Source organism: Trachypithecus francoisi, unplaced genomic scaffold (assembly GCF_009764315.1).
Source record: "Trachypithecus francoisi isolate TF-2019V2 unplaced genomic scaffold, Tfra_2.0 Lachesis_group11, whole genome shotgun sequence".
NCBI classification, from domain to species: Eukaryota; Metazoa; Chordata; class Mammalia; order Primates; family Cercopithecidae; genus Trachypithecus; species Trachypithecus francoisi.
Genome location: NW_022681456.1, coordinates 90083647 through 90102944, shown reverse-complemented (window position 1 = coordinate 90102944; position 19298 = coordinate 90083647). Strand labels below are relative to the sequence as shown.

The window sequence follows — 19298 nt, the reverse complement described above, 5'->3', positions numbered from 1 at the left end:
CTATAGACTGCTATCCTTGTATTGTAACTCTTGTGTGACAGGATTGTCAAAATAAAAAAAAAATTTGAGAGATGAACACAAGTTTGATAGAAAATCTGTGAGAGGGACAGCGCTTTTAGATTGAGGGAAGAGCAAGTGCAAAGTCCCAGAGACATGAAATTCACATGCTTAGTCTAGAGAGTATACTAAAGTCAGACTGCTTGAGTTCCAATGTTTGCCTTGACGCTTACCAGCTGAATGATATCGGAACAACCTAATTTTAAATGTCTGTAGGCATAGGACTGTAAGACTTAAATATCACAATACAAATAGAATGCTGAATACATTGCCCAACAATTCTCAATTACAGATTATAATGATGATTATTGTGAAAGGGAACCGTCTAGTGGGGAAGGAAAGGGAAATGAGAGAAGATGAATCTAGAGGGGCAAGTGGGAGTAGGATTTTGAAGATTGCCCATTCCTAAGAAGCTTAGACTTTATCTCCTAATAGGAAATCACTGGAAGCAGGACAGTGATTGGTCTCATCTGAATTTGAAACCAATTACTCTAGTGTCAGTTTGGACAATAAATTCGAAGGCAGGGACCATAAAGACAAGAAAACTTGGCCGGGCGCGGTGGCTCAAGCCTGTAATCCCAGCACTTTGGGAGGCCGAGACGGGTGGATCACGAGGTCAGGAGATCGAGACCATCCTGGCTAACACGGTGAAACCCCGTCTCTACTAAAAATACAAAAACTAGCTGGGCGAGGTGGCGGGCGCCTGTAGTCCCAGCTACTCGGGAGGCTGAGGCAGGAGAATGGCGTAAACCCGGGAGGCGGAGCTTGCAGTGAGCTGAGATCCGGCCACTGCACTCCAGTCCGGGAGACAGAGCGAGACTCCGCCTCAAAAAAAAAAAAAAAAAAAAAAAAAAAAGAAAACTTAGTGGCCTCTGGCGGCAGTTCAGATGAGGCATGATAAGAATGATGGTTGCAGTCAAGATGAAGAGTGGGAAAGACTTCCTGGAGAGATTCAAAAGCTAATTTGAATTACAAAGTAATTCAAAAATTACATAACTCAGTGGCAAATGTGATGTAGTGAGTGAGTGATCAGGAGACGTCAAAGATACTTCCAAGATTTTTTAGTGTACTGAATTATTTTTAGAGAGTAGATGCCTTTTGTAGAGATTTACAGCAGCCTTTGCCCTTAAGAAAATTAAAAATGAAAATGGAAAACCTCAGAAGTCACCATATAATTAGCATTCACCTATAACACTAAATAAAGAGAAGAAAAACTCAGGGAGAAGAAATGGCATAGACAGTAGGTGAATATTATCAGGAATGGATGAAATTAATCAGGAAAATAAAACAAGATATTAATCACAAAGTTCATATGTGCTTTTTTGCCTCTATACTAGTACATATTACACACACACACACAGACACACACACACACACACACACACAGACACACACACACACACACACACACACAGAGACACACACACACACAGACACCACACACACACACACAGACACACACACACACAGACACACACACACAGACACACACACACACACACAGACACACACACACACACAGACACACACACACAGACACACACACACACAGACACACACACACACACACAGAGACACACACACACACACACACACACACACACACACACACACACACACAGAGTTTTATGAATAGCAATAGGGGCTACAATAATTTGACCTTTATTTACAGCCGCGGGCTGTCCTGTAGCTGTAATCAGAGTTCAAATCTTGGCATTAGTCATTTAATGACTGTGGTCTAAGACAAATTTGCTAACTTTGCTGACAGAGTTTCATCATCTATACAAACAAGAACAATTATATCTACTTTATAGTACCTCTGTAAAAGCGTTTTGAAAATTATGAAGTAATCTATTTACTATATGCTTTTTTTTTTTTTTTTTTGAGATGGAGTCTCTGTCGCCCAGGCTGGAGTGCAATGGTGTGATCTTGGCTCACTGCAACATCTGCCTCCCGGGTTCAAGCAATTCTCCTGCCTCACGCTCCTTAGTAGCTGGGATTACAGACTTGCACCATCATGCCCGGCTAATTTTTGTATTTTCAGTAGAGATGGGGTTTCACCACGTTGGTCAGGCTGGTCTCGAACTCCCGACCTCGTGATCCACCTGCTTCGGCGTCCCAAAATGCTGGGAATACAGGCATGAGCCACTGCATCTGGCCTACTATATGCATTTTTATCTGATTGGAGTTTTATACCTTCCGTGAAACATGAAAACTCTATATGTTTTCATGAATCGGGATAAAAAGTACTTAAATCATTTTTAGTTTTAAAATGTAACTTCATCCTCATTTCTCATTACTATTTTCTTTTTAAAATACATTTTAATATCTTTCTATTGGTTTTTAGATATCTCAGCCAGTAAGATATAATGCTAATGAAATTCTCCTGTAAAAACTATGATCAAATAGAAAGGAGATACATATACTTAACCTAGTTTAGGGTCAGACTCTGATTTGAAAAATCAAGACCTAAAAAAATTGTTCCTGAAACAGAAATCAGAGTTGAATGACCTCAGTGCTACAGTAAATTTGGAATTACTCTAAGTAATCCTATGGTAATGAGAAAGTGAAAAACAGAAGACACAGTACCAAAAGAAAGGCCAAAATAAGGAAACAAGGGAATGATGACTTAAGCATGTACTGACATATAGCCAGAAATACAGAAGAAAAACTAAAGAGGAAGCAGCATTCTATTATACAACACTCTTCATATTACATTTGTCCTTAAGTTTTCTTCTTCTTAATTTGCTACCCTAAACCAGAATGGAGATCCTGGTATTCACCTCATATCATTACCTTAGATATAGAAATGTATTTCTGGCATAGCTAAGCTACATACAATTGCCCTGATCAGACAATGATCTTATAATAATCTTGTACATATTCCTTCCCTTTATAGATGAGGACTTTTCCACAATCTGTAGGCATTTGATAAGGAAAGTGGGGAATGTTGGGAAAATATATTTATACTCGGGAATTTTTAAAGTTGAAAGGGGTATACAGGTAAACACAAATACTACACATAGACACAACCTATAAAATCACACTAATCAAAAAAGAACTAATTGAAGACTTGAATGTTAAATACTTATAAAAGTAAAACAGAAAAATATGCTGAGTGTAGTTGGTCTGATTAGCAAGCCTAAAATCATTAAAAGATTTATGGATGACACAAAGCTGAAAAAAAGGGACTTGATTTAAGATTGTAAAAGAAATGACACTCTATGGTTTGGTGGCAGGAAATGTAGGTAAGTATGTGTAAAGGAAAAGTTCAAACCCAGCAGAGTATCACAATTTCATGAAAGAGAGTGCAGAATCACATAATCACATAGTGAGAACCAACCTTAAGTAATTTGTTTCCAAATTATGGCTACTTAATGACAAAAACTCTGCATTGGTTTTTATATAATTAGGTTATTCCCATATTGGAGATACCTTCAGGTAATTTTGATTTTAGATCTGACATCATGAAGATGAAGCACAACAGTGAGAGTGTGGAAGCATAAAGTCCTTTGAATTTGGCTCATCTAGAAATGGTATTACACTCTATATTTTTACAGTTTATCATATCATTACTATGATATTTAAAAGATAATAACTTAGAAAAGTAAACTGATTCTTAAAGGCCAGAATTTGAGGGATATGTATATAATAATGATAACACAACCAGGAGTTAATGAAATTGTTTCTGACATATGAATCCTGACAGAATTCACTTTTACGAGATTAGACTGCCACAGGCTCATTTATGATTCTGAAATATAGTATGTATATGTGCACATACATATTACATATACACACATTATACATATAATTATATATGCTTTATATATACACATATATATAGCATGCTGTGATATAGTTAGGCTTTTAAATTAGAAAGCAATATGTACAAAATGCCTAGCATGATGAACTACTTTCTTTTTTTTAAATTTTTATTTTAAGTTCAGGGGTATATGTGCAGGTTTGTTATACAGGTAAACTTGTGTCACAGGATTTTCTTGTACAGATTATTTCATCACCCAGGTATTAAGCTTGGCACTCATTAGTTATTTTTCCTGATCTTCTCCCTTCTCCCATCTTCCACCTTCCAATAGGCCCCATTGTCTGTTGCTTTCCTCTATGTGTCCATGTCTTCTCATCATTTAGCTTCCACTTATAAGAACACATGATATTTGGTTTTCTGTTACTACATTAGTTTGCTAAGGATAATGGACTCCAGCTCCATCAATGGTCTTGCAGAGGACATGATCTCATTCTTTTTTATGGCAGCATAGTATTCCATAATATATATGTACCACATTTTCCTTATCTGGACTACCATTCATGGGTATTTAGGTTGATTCCATGTTTTCACTACTGTAAATAGTGCTGCAATGAACATATGCATGCAGATGTCTTTACGATAGGACAACTTATACTCCTTTGGATATATGCCCAATAATGAGATTGCTGGGTCAAATGCTATTTCTGTTTTTAGGTCTTTGAGGAATTGCCACACTGTTTGCCACAATGGTTTAGTATAATAAACGATGAGCTATTTCCTTTAGCTAAACTAATCATTACCAAATAAGTGAAAAGAGTTTTAATTTTAGTTTATAAATGGTTCTGTTTTAGACCTCTTTAAAGATTTTAAAAGTTAAGCATAGACTTCAGTTTTAAAAAGCATGAACACTATGTCCAAATGTTGTTAAGCTTTGGGACCCAGAAATAATATGAAGCAACTGAAATACTTATTAAGATATTAAAAGCATTTTGAATATTAACTACATTTTGATCTATGAAATTTTTTATGAGAAGATACCTATTCTATTCAGAGAGGTCTTTGATTATTACTATATTATATAGCACTATCTAACTCAAAAACATTTTTCTCTTTAAAAAGAATAAGGACTGGGACATTAGCTACAATTTCCAGCCAGGGATTTAAAGGCTAATTTCAAGGCACTTCAACAGGTTGAGTTAACACAGCAGATAAGTTCTTCTCTATAAATTTCCTACTGGCATGTTTCATGATAGAACAAGTCTCATCTGAAAAGCAGGTAACTTTTTCTTTTTTTATCTGAGCAAAAGCATGATTGCATTTTTTAAAAGTACCCGGTCTATGGAAAACCAATTTAGTTTCATTAATGAAAAGCAACCACAATGTGATTGAGAATGTAATACGGAATTATAGTTCATTAATTCTTCAAGTACGTAATTTTCCAGGCTCCTGATCCCCCATTGATTTCTGCACACCCCCATAGGTCCCACCAAATGTGAGCAAAAGGAAATTTAATGGTGTTGCTATGTCATGTGTGGCGATGGTGGTGCTCCACAATTAGGCAGAAACATTGTGAAAGGGATTTTTCCAGTGACTGCTCCACCATGTAGCTCTGTTAACATTTCCTTGTTGTCAAAAATTGATCAATCACAGACCCACAGACAAATGGGACTGTGACAGTCTCCTATTACGTGGTCAGTATCATCAAAGGAGATGACACTTGCAACAATTGAAGCTGATGATTCAGTACACTTAATTAAGCATGATAAATCGGATGTATGCATCAATCTTTTAAAAAAAAACTTGTATGTATTTTCCTATTAGTACCATTGCCATGGAATATGTCAATGCCCATTAAATTTAAAACTAAAAATTTTACGCTAATTAATAGAACACAATTACAATTTGGGGTGTTGGTTCAGAGTTATATCCTGATCTTCTGCCTTTCATAAGGTTTATCTTTTTTTAAAAAATACAATGCTCTGTTCTCTCTGCTAACTTGTCCTTGAAACTTAAATTGCTTTATTTGCCACATCTCAGACTTGGGCAAAATTGTTGCCATGAATATTGTGTCAATTAGTGAATGCCAGTATATGTGGTCTGAAGAAATGAACAGAAATGCATTATGTCTAAACCAAATTTAGCAAAATGTTGTATGGTACTGCTTTCTTGCCCTGTAAAGACAGCTAATATTTCAAGACAGCTATGGAAGCTGCACTGACAAACTTATTGGGGTTCTTCTACAAGGAATCAAGGTCAGAACAACCCTATTGTGCTTTATTAATAGGTTCGAAGCATGGCACATTCTTTATATATTGAGAGAAAAAAGACAGGTAGAATCTTATAAAGAAGTGTTCTGAAAACAGTTGTGTGAACAAAAGCCATTTTAGCAGTGAGAGGAAAATCTACCATGGAGGTCAGCCTTTAAATAGCCCTTATAACCATTTCCTCTCTATAGATGGTAGAGTAGTAAATGGGGCAATCTTTAAAGAGTTTCAGCTTTTCATTCTCCCCTCTTTATATATTTTTATGCATAGTAGTGCCTTCTTGGCTTAGCAGAGTGTGAATGGTTCTGTTACCCAGAACACATAATTCAGGCACGAGTCAGCAACTAGCCTACGCTAATATACCATCTCAGATCTCAGGTCTGCAATGACTGGGTTGAAATAGTATATGGTGAAAGTTGGGAATGCTTATTAAGAATCCAATAAAGTAATTACTTATTTTTTCACTGGTTTATTGTCCATCTACCTCATTCTAAAGTAAGGGTCTGTCAGGGAAGTGATGTTATCTTGTTCATTAGGGAGTCTCCAGTCTTCGGAAGAGTTCTTGCCACATTGTAGGCATCTGATATAAATTGATCAAATAAATGAATTAATTAATTTTATGTACAATGTTGATATTTCATCTTTGGTAAATACTTTTACTGAAACACCAAAATAAGTTTTGAAGCATTTCAGCATCATATGTGCAATATGAGAAGTTGTTACCCTTAGACATAGACATCTTTTCTTGGGGTCCCATGACAATAAGATAAATAAACTGCACAATAATTTGATTATAGAACTCCATCTCTCTTGACTCAGTTCTAAAACAGCTTCTAGGTTTTCAACTTTATTTAATAGGAACTCCTGGATCAATATTAACCATAAGAATTTTATACTCAGGGTATGTAGATTACAGCCACCCATGTATACAATAAGCACAATAAGCAAAGAAACAAAAAAGAAAATGAGGAGAGCAGAGATATCATAGCAAAATGTACATAGCTCAAAAAAGGAAAAAATGACTTTCTTTCTTTCTTTCTTTCTTTCTTTCTTTCTTTCTTTCTTTCTTTCCTTTCCTTTCCTTTCCTCTTTGTTTCCTTTTCTATCTTTCTCTCTTTCTCCCTCTCTCTAGTTTGAAAGAAATTCATTATTTCATGGCCTATCATTACATTTTATTTATAAACAATATTTTAAGACTAAATTATTCAAATGTTATTTATTTATTTATTTTTAGACAAGGTCTCACTCTGTTGCCCAGGCTGGATTGCTGTAGTATGATCACAGCTCATTACAGCCTTGACCTCCTAGATCCAAGCGATTCTTCTGTCTCAGCCTTTTGAGTAGCTGGGACTACATATGTGCACTACCATGCTAAGTTAATTAAAACATTTTTTTTCTTAGTGATGGGATCTCCCTATGTTGCTGAGACTGGTCTCGAACTCCTGGGCTCAAGCTTTCCTCCCACCTTGGTCTCCCAAAGCAATGGGATTACAATGTGAGCTACTGTGCCTGGTCTGCTCTTTTTGATAATAATAATTTTGATTTTCTTAAAAAATGTGATGAGCAGAAACTCAGCTAATTAGGCAAATTAGGAAACATACTAGGAATTTATTTTAGCTTTCATATTCACTCATTTTAACATATTTTCTGGACAACAGTGTTTCAATATTGCTTGATTTTGAATGTTTGTATACAGGTAAATGGCAAAAGCTAGAGTATGTAAATATAAAAGGATAATGGGAGATTTAGTTTAGATGGTAGAACGAACAACAGCACATATTCTAGCAAAAACATCAAAATCACCACCATCAACTAAATGAGTATGATGCAATGGCTTAAAGAAAGAAACCTAAGTTTCCTCAGCAACTTGCAGACATGTGACATGGCTAAGAAGCCACACTGGAGACTAGACAGATTCTGAAATTTATCAATAAAACTGCCAGATTTGTCTAGTGATCTAACTGATAATTCTCTTCTAATTAAGGAGTGGTAGAAACAGCACCAGGGAAAAAGCTGAAGAAACAGAGGCATGCATAGCAGGGCTGATAGTGGAAGAGAAGAAAACGTGCAGTCAGAGGGCTAACCCAAAGGCTGAGGTGAACTTCTGCAGGAATGGAACTGTTCTCCAATAATATGGATTGAGCTCTCACACCAAACATTTGATGAAATCCTAGAAATGAGAGCACAGCCCAGATATTACAAGATGCTCCATGAGCTGAGCTCTCCTCTCAGCCCATTAGGCTCTCAAGTCATAGGAAATTATGGATAGAACACAAAATGCCTCATCTTCAAACCACACCTGTGGAGGGTACAACAAACAGTTGTGAGATAGGGCAGAAAGAAGCCAAAGAGAAAATCTAGAACAAACTGCCTAAGTGTGAGTAAAATAGAAGGAAAAGGAATGGAATTGATGACTGAAAATAGTAGAAAACAATCAAAATCATAGCACAGAAAGAAAATATCCAGCCTGGGAGAAAGTGTAACTCCAAAACAGAAAGAAACGTATCACAAGCGCTTAACAGAAGATATCAATTAAATAACGAAGATTCAGGGATGAGATAATTTTTAAAAAGCAACAAAAAACCCACTAATAAATAGAAAATCACAGGCCTAAAGGTGATAAACTTGAAGACCAAAACATCTTCACTGAAGCAAAGTAGAAACAGCAAAGAACAGAATATAGTCTTCAAATAAAGTTTCCAACTTAAAAGGAAGACTTGTGATAGTCACAGAATATATGGTTGGAAAGGAAAATATTTAAGTAATTAGAATGCAGCTAATAGATACAGAGAACTGGCAAAAATAATTCAGTTAAGGGTAATTGAGGTTCCTGAAATACAGACCTTAATAAATGCAAGAGGAAACATTTAAAAAGTATTTAATATGAGAATTCTCCACAACGCAGAGAAAGATTTTAACTGTACACAGGGAGACTGCTCAACATGGAGACGCTCTCCACTCAGAGTTTTGCATGGCTGGCATCTTGGGAGCATTCCTGTCTTGGACTAGGTGTTACCCACTAAGAGAGTTCTTGTACCATGCAATTCAATAACCTCCCTAGTTGTTTTCTTTCATATCATTAAGGGTTTTTGCTTGTTTGTTATTTTTTATTTTATTTTAATTTTTTTGAGACAGAGTCTCATTCTGTTGCCTAGGCTAGAATGCAGTGGTGTGATCTCAGATCACTGCAACCTCTGTCTCCTGGGTTCAGGTGATCTCAGCTCACTACAACCTCCAGCCTCCTGGGTTCAAGTGATCCTCCTGTCTCAGCCTCCCGAGTAGCTGGGATTACAGGCATGTGCCACAAAGCCCGGCTATGTTCTGTTTTATTTTTATTATACATTCACCATCTGAAAAATCTGTACAAATTATAATTACAAAAATAATTTAAATGTTATAAAATTTGAAAATGTATAAAATAAAAATGAACAAAAATCTGGTGGGGTAATATGTTCATCTTTGACATCAAGGACTTTATTAATATTGTCTTAAATTTAAAAATGCAGTGAAAATATCTATAACCCACTTAATATTTTTAATAATCTTTGCCTTTTTTTAACTTAAAGGAATTTTTAAAAAATAATACAATTTGTGATAATAAAAAAAAACACTAAACACCTTGTATGCCACATTAAATGGAGTTTGCAGTGATAAAGCAAAAAAAAAAAATACTCACTTAGTCTTATTTTGTGCCAATACAAGATGATATTTATAGTAATATTACAAATTTGTAAATCAACATGAAGCAAAAATACTATTTGAATTAAGAGTTGCTAGTGCTTCAGAGATTGGGCACCGATGTTCTTTCTGCTGAGAATATTCTGGCCTCAAATATTTGCATGGCTTGCTCTCTTATCTTCTTTAGGTATTTATGATGTTACTGACTCATTGAGGCCTTCTCGAGATGTCTAAAATCACAACCTCAAATGCATCTATACTTGACATTCCGTTTCTCTGCTTTACTTTTCTCATTAGACAAAACTATTTATTACAGGATTCATACTATTCTCTAGCATTAATTTAGTATAAATTATAGAATGCATCCTGTTTGCTATATGTGTCTCATCCAACAGACATGTATTTTACTTACACATCTTATGTATGGTTTGCCTTTCCTCCCTTACAGCATAAGTTCCACATAGGCAGGAATTCTCATCTATTTTCTTCACAATTGTCCTCAGTGTCTAGAACAGTGCCTTTCACATAGTAGTCAGTAAAGGAAATGTTTGTTTAATAAATGAATGACTCAAAAATAAATAGAAATTCATGAACACAATGGAACACCATCCTATTAGCTACTATACTTAATCCCTTTTTAACTTACTTAAAACTTGAGAGATACAAGTAAACAGATATAACATAATAATTGAAGTTTGAGGATTCATTTTTCAATCAGATACATGCAGGCAGATATTTCCACAAATTCCTTGCAGCTTTGGTTCTCAGAGGCTTGGAAGCATCTACACTTCTTGATTTGCTGTATCTTTGCTGCAAAGCACTGACATCTGCCTCTACCTAGCATCAGAGAGATATGGAGCCAAAATAATTTACAATAAAATATTATAAGATGAACTCTCAGTCTCTGGTCTTACCTTTTGGGTGTCCAGTTGACTCTAAAGCAACAGCATTTTGCTTGATTAATGCAGTGAAACTGCAGGCGATGTGGAAATGTGAACTTATTTTGACAGAGCACCACTATTTTCCAGGCATGCTTTCAATAATGCACATAAAGCACTGAGCATAGGGTTTGCTATACAGCTACAGTTCAATACATTTTCATATATCTTCATTATTATCACAGTTCCAGTCATCTTTCGCATTGAATAGACCTCCTGATTTTTCTTCTCACTCCCGTTTTGACACTCTTCCAATATCTTCTCCACATTCATGACTAAGTGATCTTTGAGTAACTCAAATCTGACCATACTTAAAATATTGAATAGCTTCTCTTTGGCTGGAGGGTGAAGACCAAAATGTTAATGACCTACAAGCCGTCATAGTTTGACCCCTACCTGCCTCTAAAACCTCATCATATACTAGGCTTTCCTGGCCTCTGTGCTCCAGGCACACTGACCGTCTTTCCCTTCCTCAAATGTGCCATGCTGTCCCCATCACAGGCTCTTTGCACATGCTTTCTCTGAGAACACTCTTTCCCTCTACTTCACCAATAAATTTTCCTCTTCCTTTAGATGTTGATTCAAACCAATTACCTTAGTAAAGCATTTCAGGCATTCCTGAGTAGATCAAATCCCCCATCCCACTTCCCACGCACAATGTGGATAGCAGTTTTTGTAGTTGTGCAATGCAGCAGCTCTGACTTCTCTGTAGGATTTCGCAGTCATGCCTGCAAATTATCAGTGGGATCCTTTGATTAGATCTCTTTCCTCACTAAACCATGAGCTCCTTGAGGGCAAGTGGTGAGTCTTTTCCATTATTAAATCACAGGGTCTTCCCAGTGCCTGTCCTAATAAGCAGGCTTGTGTTGAATAATTATCATCATGATCACTATCCCCATTAACATCATTATCATTACCATCTCATTCCTGGGTAGACATCTTTCTTACCCCTAGAGCCTGCCTTCTCTTTTTTTTTTTTTTTTGAGACGGACACTCACTCTGTCACCCAGGCTGGAGTGCAGTGGCGTGATCTCGGCTCGCTGCTAGCTCCCCCTCCCGGGTTCATGCCATTATCCTGCCTCAGCCTCCCAAGTAGCTGGGACTACAAGCACCCACCACCACACCCGGCTAATTTTTTGTATTTTTTTAGTAGAGATGGGGTTTCACCACGTTAGCCAGGATGGTCTCGATCTCCTGACCTTGTGATCCGCCTGCCTTGGTCTCCCAAAGTGCTAGGATTACAGGCGTGAGCCACCGCGCCTGGCCCAGCCTACCTTCTCTTAAAACTAGTTCCAAATGGAACTAGCAGACCTTGACATGGCATTTATATAATAGCAATTGCCCTGACTCTTAACATGTGGCCCGATTAATTCTAACTTGCATTTTTGAATTCTGTCTAGATCACACCAAGTGAAGGTAATTTCTATCCTTTGAACCTTTTGAAGTCCTCACATGCTATAGTAATTTGTGTATTTTCAAATCCTTCTACTGAAATTTAAATTCCTTAGAGGTAAGAGCTGGCCTGTACTTATCTTTGAAAACCCTGTAGTACCAAACATTATTCCTTAAATATAGTTCAGTAAGTATCTATTGAAGTAAATGGTTGTTTTAACTCATAATTTCTCTCTGACTCTGTTAGAGTCTTAGTCCCTCTACTTCTGTGTTTTAACAATTATTTTTTCTTTACTAACTTTCTTCAAGGAGCTACACCTTTCCATTTTGTAAACATCTTAAACATAATAAGATATTTAAAATACAGCGTATCTAAATGTTAAATGTATACAAACAAAACATACACTTAAATGTATAGAAACAAAAAACCCCTGATCCTATCACAGAGTATTTCAAGTGTTAAGTAAAATGATAGAAAACTTCAATTCTGAAAAGAAATTGAAAGTAAAGTAATTGATCAAGATAGACAAAAAAGGGCCTAAGGCTATGAAAATAGTTAAGAGAAATAGGAAAATGCCTTGAAAGCAATGAGAGTACCACAATAAAATCGTATGAAAGCTCTTCCACAGTCTCCCTTCTAGGCTTTGCTTAGAGATGTGTATCTTTAATTAAAATCTATATTTTGCATATTCCTCAAATCTATACCTTGCAAATATAACCTTTTTTTGTGGCAACAAAAAATGCCAGGAGACAGCAATGTGTGCCAGGGACTGGGCAAGAGATCCACCCAGCAACAAAGTCAAAAAGAAAAATTTGAAGATTTTTAACATCCAACAAAATGGTGCATACAGGTTTTCTTGAAGAAACAGATTTATTCCATGGTTTGAATTTTAAGAGTAGTTTATACGAGAAATGTCTTAAAGTGATGGTCAATATTTTATTACTGTTTTGCAAAGAAACAGAAAAAGCCTTCAAAAGCTTACTTTCTCTGTCTCTCTTAGGTTCAATCACAACTTAGTTTTTTCTCAAAGGCATTTCTAAGAGGCATTGTTTTGTTTGTTTGTTTGTTTTGCATTACTTTATTCAATTCAGGTTTGGAGCTCAGAGAATCCAGAGGAATGAATTTTGATATGTCCTTTTCATTTTTACTCTCTAAAAACATCTGAGATTTTAAGCCAGCTTTTGGTAGGTGCTAGACCAAAGTTACTTCCAATTTTAATTTTCTGATTTGTCCCTGAATTGCTGTAGTTTTGATTTGTTTATTAGGAGAGCATGCATCACTTTAGAGTCAAACACATGGGCAAGAAAGTCTATATGTTTTTATAAAAAATCAGAAGTTTGGATTAGCTCACAGAAGTAACATACTCTTGCAGCTTTAACAGGGGGCTAATTATAGGTGAGATCAGATTATTTTTCCCCAAAATCAGTTCTGAATCTGTTCAAAGGCATGGACAAATATTTATATCAGACCCTAGTTTGCTGTGCCAAAAGGCGTATATATAGATAACCATTTTGTTCTGAAACAAGTGTAACACTTAGCACCTTGGCCTTACATCCGTCCATCAAGAACCTTTGAGACAGTGGAAGTAGACTGATTTTGAGTGGAACCATATTCTGATAGGTCCTATAAGATGTTGACTCTAAAATTTATATTCCCAGCTTTTTGTATGTCTTACCACATAAAATAGGTTTACTACTGTCGCCTTAAAATAGAAGAATGCCTACTAAATATGACTTTAGTTTTAATACCAAGCAACACAGTTTAACTGTGTTAAATACGGTTAAACTGTTTTCTCACGGTATTAAATCAATAAATCAGTTATTTTTAAAGACACATTTGGCATCAGAATATGAGACTTGTTCTGACACCTTCTGGTTGTGTGAGACCAGAAAAAAAAATCCAGGTAATAAATGCCTTTATTACCTCAATTACCTCATCTCTAAGATGTGGAATACCTGTTATACATATTTCAATGACTTTCTGAGAGAGTGCATCAAATGACATAATGTATTCTGTAGCTCTATGAAACTGTTAAACCATATTCAGATATAACAGATTATTTTATGAGTTATTTATATACATTATTTAATTATCCAGAAAGCTTTCTGAAAGCAAAAAATAAGTGTATCAGAATTTTTCTTGTGATGGTTAAACTGTTTTTTAAAATGTGCCATAATGGTATGTGTTTAGAGAGAAAATCTCTCCAAAAGTCCACTTGATTGGACTTTGTACCCACTTCATTTTAAGATTAACTTGTAGTAGAGACTCTTGCTCTGGTATAACCTTCTTAACTGTATAACATCATTTTTCTATTATGGGTTCATTAGAATAGGGGATAATTATGTGGAAGATTCACATTGATTCAAGGGAAAAAATGGTGTCTGTTGAGATTAAGTTGGGAGTAAGGAGCAGCCCAATACCCTCACTGCCTTGTCTCACAGATCTGTGAGCTTTCACAGAAAAACATCACAGAAATGACCCAAAGTAAGTGCTCAGAGGTAGGACAGATGTCATTCCAGCTGGGCGCAGTGGCTTACGCTCATAATCCCAGCATTTGGGCAGATTGCCTGAGCTCGGGAGTTCGAAACCAGCCTGGGCAACATGGTGAAACCCTGTCTCTACTAAAAATACAAAACATTAGCCAGGCGTGGTGGTGGGCACCTGTAATCCCAGCTACTTGGGAGGCTGAGGCAGGAGAATCACTTGAACTCGGGAGGCGGAAGTTGCAGTGAGCCAAAATCACGCCACTGCACTCCAGCCTGGGTGACAGAGAGAGACTCTGTCTCAAACAAACTAACAAACAAACAAAAAACTTATAATTCATGAATTTATTGAATTTCTGGAAAATGGCTTTAAGTTCCAAAAATCACTAAAAGGAAGCCTCAGGGTATTTTATTATTTGTGAGCTATACATTTCAGTTCATTTTATATAACAAATGCCTATTTCTCAAATGCTATTGGAAGCATATAGAGCTTCAGTTTGAATTTAAATTATTGCAATATTTTAAAATCAGTATAGAAAATAATATGATTGCAAAAGAGTCAATAAAGTAAAACATTTACATGTTAACCTCATTTTGAGACAAACTTTTAAAAAAATTTAATATTTGCATGTGACAATTTACATTTCAACTTCCTAAATGATTCAGTCCTTTATGAAAGTGATTCCATATCTATTTTAGGTGATTTCCACATGCAGATAATTTCAGGCCTTTCAGTGAATAAATAAAACTTTCTAGTAGTTTTAGATTAAAGTCTATACTTAAAGCCATCAGTTTTTACTTACCAATGTGCCACTAATTGGACAGCTACTTTTGTGTATGTAAGTTTTAATTACAGGAAAAGTCATCAGAGCTCTACATCTTAAAGATACTTAATTTAAAAGAGAAAAGGTTTTTTAAAATCTTTTACAATCTATACTACCCATCTGACAAATAGAAGGCAGAATAAACTAATGAAGGGTTATAACTCAATTCATAACTGAGAAGTTATCTGTTTGTTAGAGATCTTATTATAAAACACCCTTCTAAATATCTGGAGTATTTTCCTTATAGCTGCTTAAACATCAACAATCAACCTACAGATTGAAGTAGAAATTCCTTCATAGGAGTTCCTGAAAGAATGATTTTTACCTATGAAATAACTTTTAATGCTTAAAAATATTATGTATAAAACCATTAAGTGGCTCATTTTAACTACTTGTCTTTGTGTAGACTGGTTAAAAGAAAAAAAATACATTATTGAAAAAATTCAGTTTGTTTTGAAGTGAAAAGTAGGGTTCCTAAATGCCGTTAGGCCATTTTCCCCTTGAGAGATTACAATAAGGTAATAAAAATCTATTGAAAACTATTATTGAACTATGATCTTAACTTGAATATAGAGAGCTTAAAAATATATTGCAAGTTTTAATTGTGGGCAAAGGAAAAAGAAAGATCACAGTAAGGCCTAAAACATGGTAAATATTGAAATGAAAAAAGTATCTGATGATTGCTTTAATTTTAAAAATTCAAGTCAACAAAACATTTTAAGCTCACACTAAATAGACACAATTGTATGCCAGGCATTCTTGAGCAGTGATGTGGAAAAGGAATTACAATTGCATCCTTTCATTTTTTCCCACATCTTTTCAAGGCTAATTGCTTCTTTTCATTTAAATCCCAAAGAAGGTAGAGACAAGGCCATCAATAGTAGGAGGAGGGTGGGTAAAGATTGGGAAGGGTGCTTTGACAGAGAAAGCTGTTAAAACTTGACGAGACAGAAATGGGCATGAAGTAGTTGTTCTGAAGAGAGGGGTAAGAAAAGCATTCTAAGGAATGGTAGCTCTGCATGCCCTTTTGAGATTTGTGCTCATGAATTTAAAGAGTGGCCAGTCAGTGCAGTGGTATGTTTTTTCTCCAGCCACAGTCAGCTACTCAGGAGCAGAATGGAGGCCAAGGATTACACCTGATCCAGGCCTGGGCTTTTGCTGGGCAATATGATATTTGGAGAAAGAGTAAGAAAGTTAAGGGTATTCATAAAAGTGTGTTTAGATTGATGGACCAATCAAAGTGGTATTATTGATGAACCTTGAAATCAAGTTGTGTATTAGAAAAATGTTTACATAAAAATAATTAATATGTTCAACAAAGTTAAACAATTAATGAAGTGAAGATACTATGGCATATGAGATGAAAGGATAGGAAGTGGTGGCCAAAAGGTAGAATGCTTGAAAGTGAAATTTAGGGAGTGATGTAGTTATAGATGAGGATAAGGTCAAGGTTATGACCATAGGAGTGAGTAATGGTAGAATGCAGGAGGTGAGAAGATCAAAGAACTGGAAAGACAGAGTATTGGTTGGTGCTGTGGTTTGAATGTGTCACTCAAAATCCATGTGTTGAAAACTGAATTTCTAATGCAACAGTGTTGGGAGATAAGGCCTAATAGGAGGTGATTAGGTCATGAGGATCCTGCCCTCATGAATGAATTGATGTCATTTTCTCAGAGTAGGTGTGTTATTCTGAGGGTGCGCCTGTATAAAAGAAAGTTTGGTCCCTTCTTGCTCTTGTGCCCTCTTGCCCTTCCAACTTCTGCCATGGGATGAAGCACATAGCAAAAAGGCCCTTACCACATGCGGACCCCTTGACCTTGGACTCCCAGCTTCCAGAACTGTAAAAAATAAATTTCTTTTCACTACAAATTACCCACTATGTGGTACTCTGTTATAGCAACACAAAACACACTAAAACATTTGGGTTATCCACATGTATACTGAATGAGCCAAGGAAGGTATGGTGGAAGAATGTCATCAACCACATGTCAGAATCTTCAATGAGTGAAAGTTGACAAGGAAGGTTGGAGGGTATATTCTGATGGTATAAGATTCAAAGCTCAAATTCCATTTATTTAAAAAAGGCTTCCCTAACCACTAATGCTCACACTCTGTCACATTAGTCTATTTTATTTTCTTTATAGTACTTGATGCTGCAAATTACTTGTTTCCATGTATGTTGTCTGGACACCGCACCTCACTAACACCAGAAGGTAAAACTTATGAGAGCAGGGACCTTTTCAACTGGGTCATTACTATTTCTTGGGACTTAGATAGTAGTGGGTACATCTTACACATTGATAAATGAATAAACCAATGAATAAATAAAAGAAACTACTAATTAGATATTCACCATATGTCATGAACTGTGTAAATTATTAATAAAAAACAAAGATTTATGAGACAAAGATTTATATTTCTTTATGAAACTTGCATGCTATAGAGGAGCTTAATTCTAGAAAAACCAACACTAGGAAACATACGAAATGAACACTAAGTGTGATACAAAGTGCTGAAAGTGTTTAAAGGTACAAGTGATACCGTTCCCGCATCATGGCTCAAATACTACTTCTATTTATTTATGTATTTATGTATGTATGTATGAATGTATTTATTTATTCATTTATTTATTTATTTATTTGAGACTACGTCTGTCTCTATTGCCCAGACTGGAGTGCAGTGGCACAATCTCAGTTCATTGCAATCTCTGCCTCCCAGGCTTAAGCCATCCTCCCACTTCAGCCTCCCAAATAGCTGGGACTACAGGTGTGTACCACTATGCCTGGATAATTTTTGTATTTTTCATAGAAGTGGGTTTTCTGCCATGTTGCCCAGTCTGGCCTCACACTCCTGAGCTCAAGAGATCCGCCCACCTTGGCCTCCAAAAGTGCTGGGATTACAGGCGTGAGCAACAGCGCCCAACCTCAAATATCACTTCTTTAAGAATGCCTTTCCCATCCACACTATAGACTAGGTCAGGCGCTCCGCTATATCTTTTCATAGCACCTTCAACTCTTATCATTAAGGTAGTTAAATAATTATGTAACTGATTTTAAATGTATGCTTACCCTCCTAAGATGCAGAAAGAGGAAGTATCTACCTTTTTTAACACTGTAAACCCAGCAGCTATTCACAGATGACTGGTCAGCCTGGCCTTTCTGTGGGACAAATAGCTCAGTGACAGAGCAGTGTGCAAGAAATGTCACATAACTGATGGAGATTTTTTAAAGAGTTGTTGACAAAACAATCATGCAATTGGAGACCTCTTGTTACATGACACTCTTTGTGCCAACAAATCTACCATGGTTTACAACCAGCTCTTTCAGTTTCATATGAAAAGTAGTGGGTTCAGTGGCATTCCTGTATTATATACCTGAGCCTTATTTATGCAGTTGTTCTTTTGGGGAAGGTTAGGGCTAAGAGATTATTTAATTCATGTTTTACTGATTCCATTTCTAGCCCCCAAATATCTCATTCTTAGAATTCATTTATTCATGGTTTCTTTTCTAATTATCTCAGTAGGCAACTTGTTTTCAGGTTTATTTTTCCTCTGCCTTACTGAAAATCCATGTGGCTATAAATTCTGTGGACAACTGCTGTTACTTCAGTTACGAGGCAGTTAGGTGAAGGCTGATGACAGACTGGATCATGTTAACAAGGTAGCCAGAATCCATTCGCTCTCGGGTAAATTTCCCTAACAATATAGACAATGGATATACCTGCTACGGGAGTTAATCATCTCAGTGTTATTGCTTGTGGAGCAAAATGAGTTCCATGATCATCACATTGTACTGTCTAATGACCATTATTATGTCCTTTGATCCAGCCTGATAGGCCTTTGTGACTTTGTCCGAAGAGTCTTGAAATCAAGCACAATTTTATTTGCTTTCATTAA

At 36.1% G+C, this 19298-nt stretch overlaps 1 protein-coding gene across 2 annotated transcripts in view; it reads right to left on the bottom strand.

The window, feature by feature from the left end:
- The window catches only part of NELL2 (neural EGFL like 2), a 395035-nt gene that overhangs the window by 64536 nt on the left and 311201 nt on the right, over positions 1-19298 (bottom strand). The window lies entirely within an intron of this gene.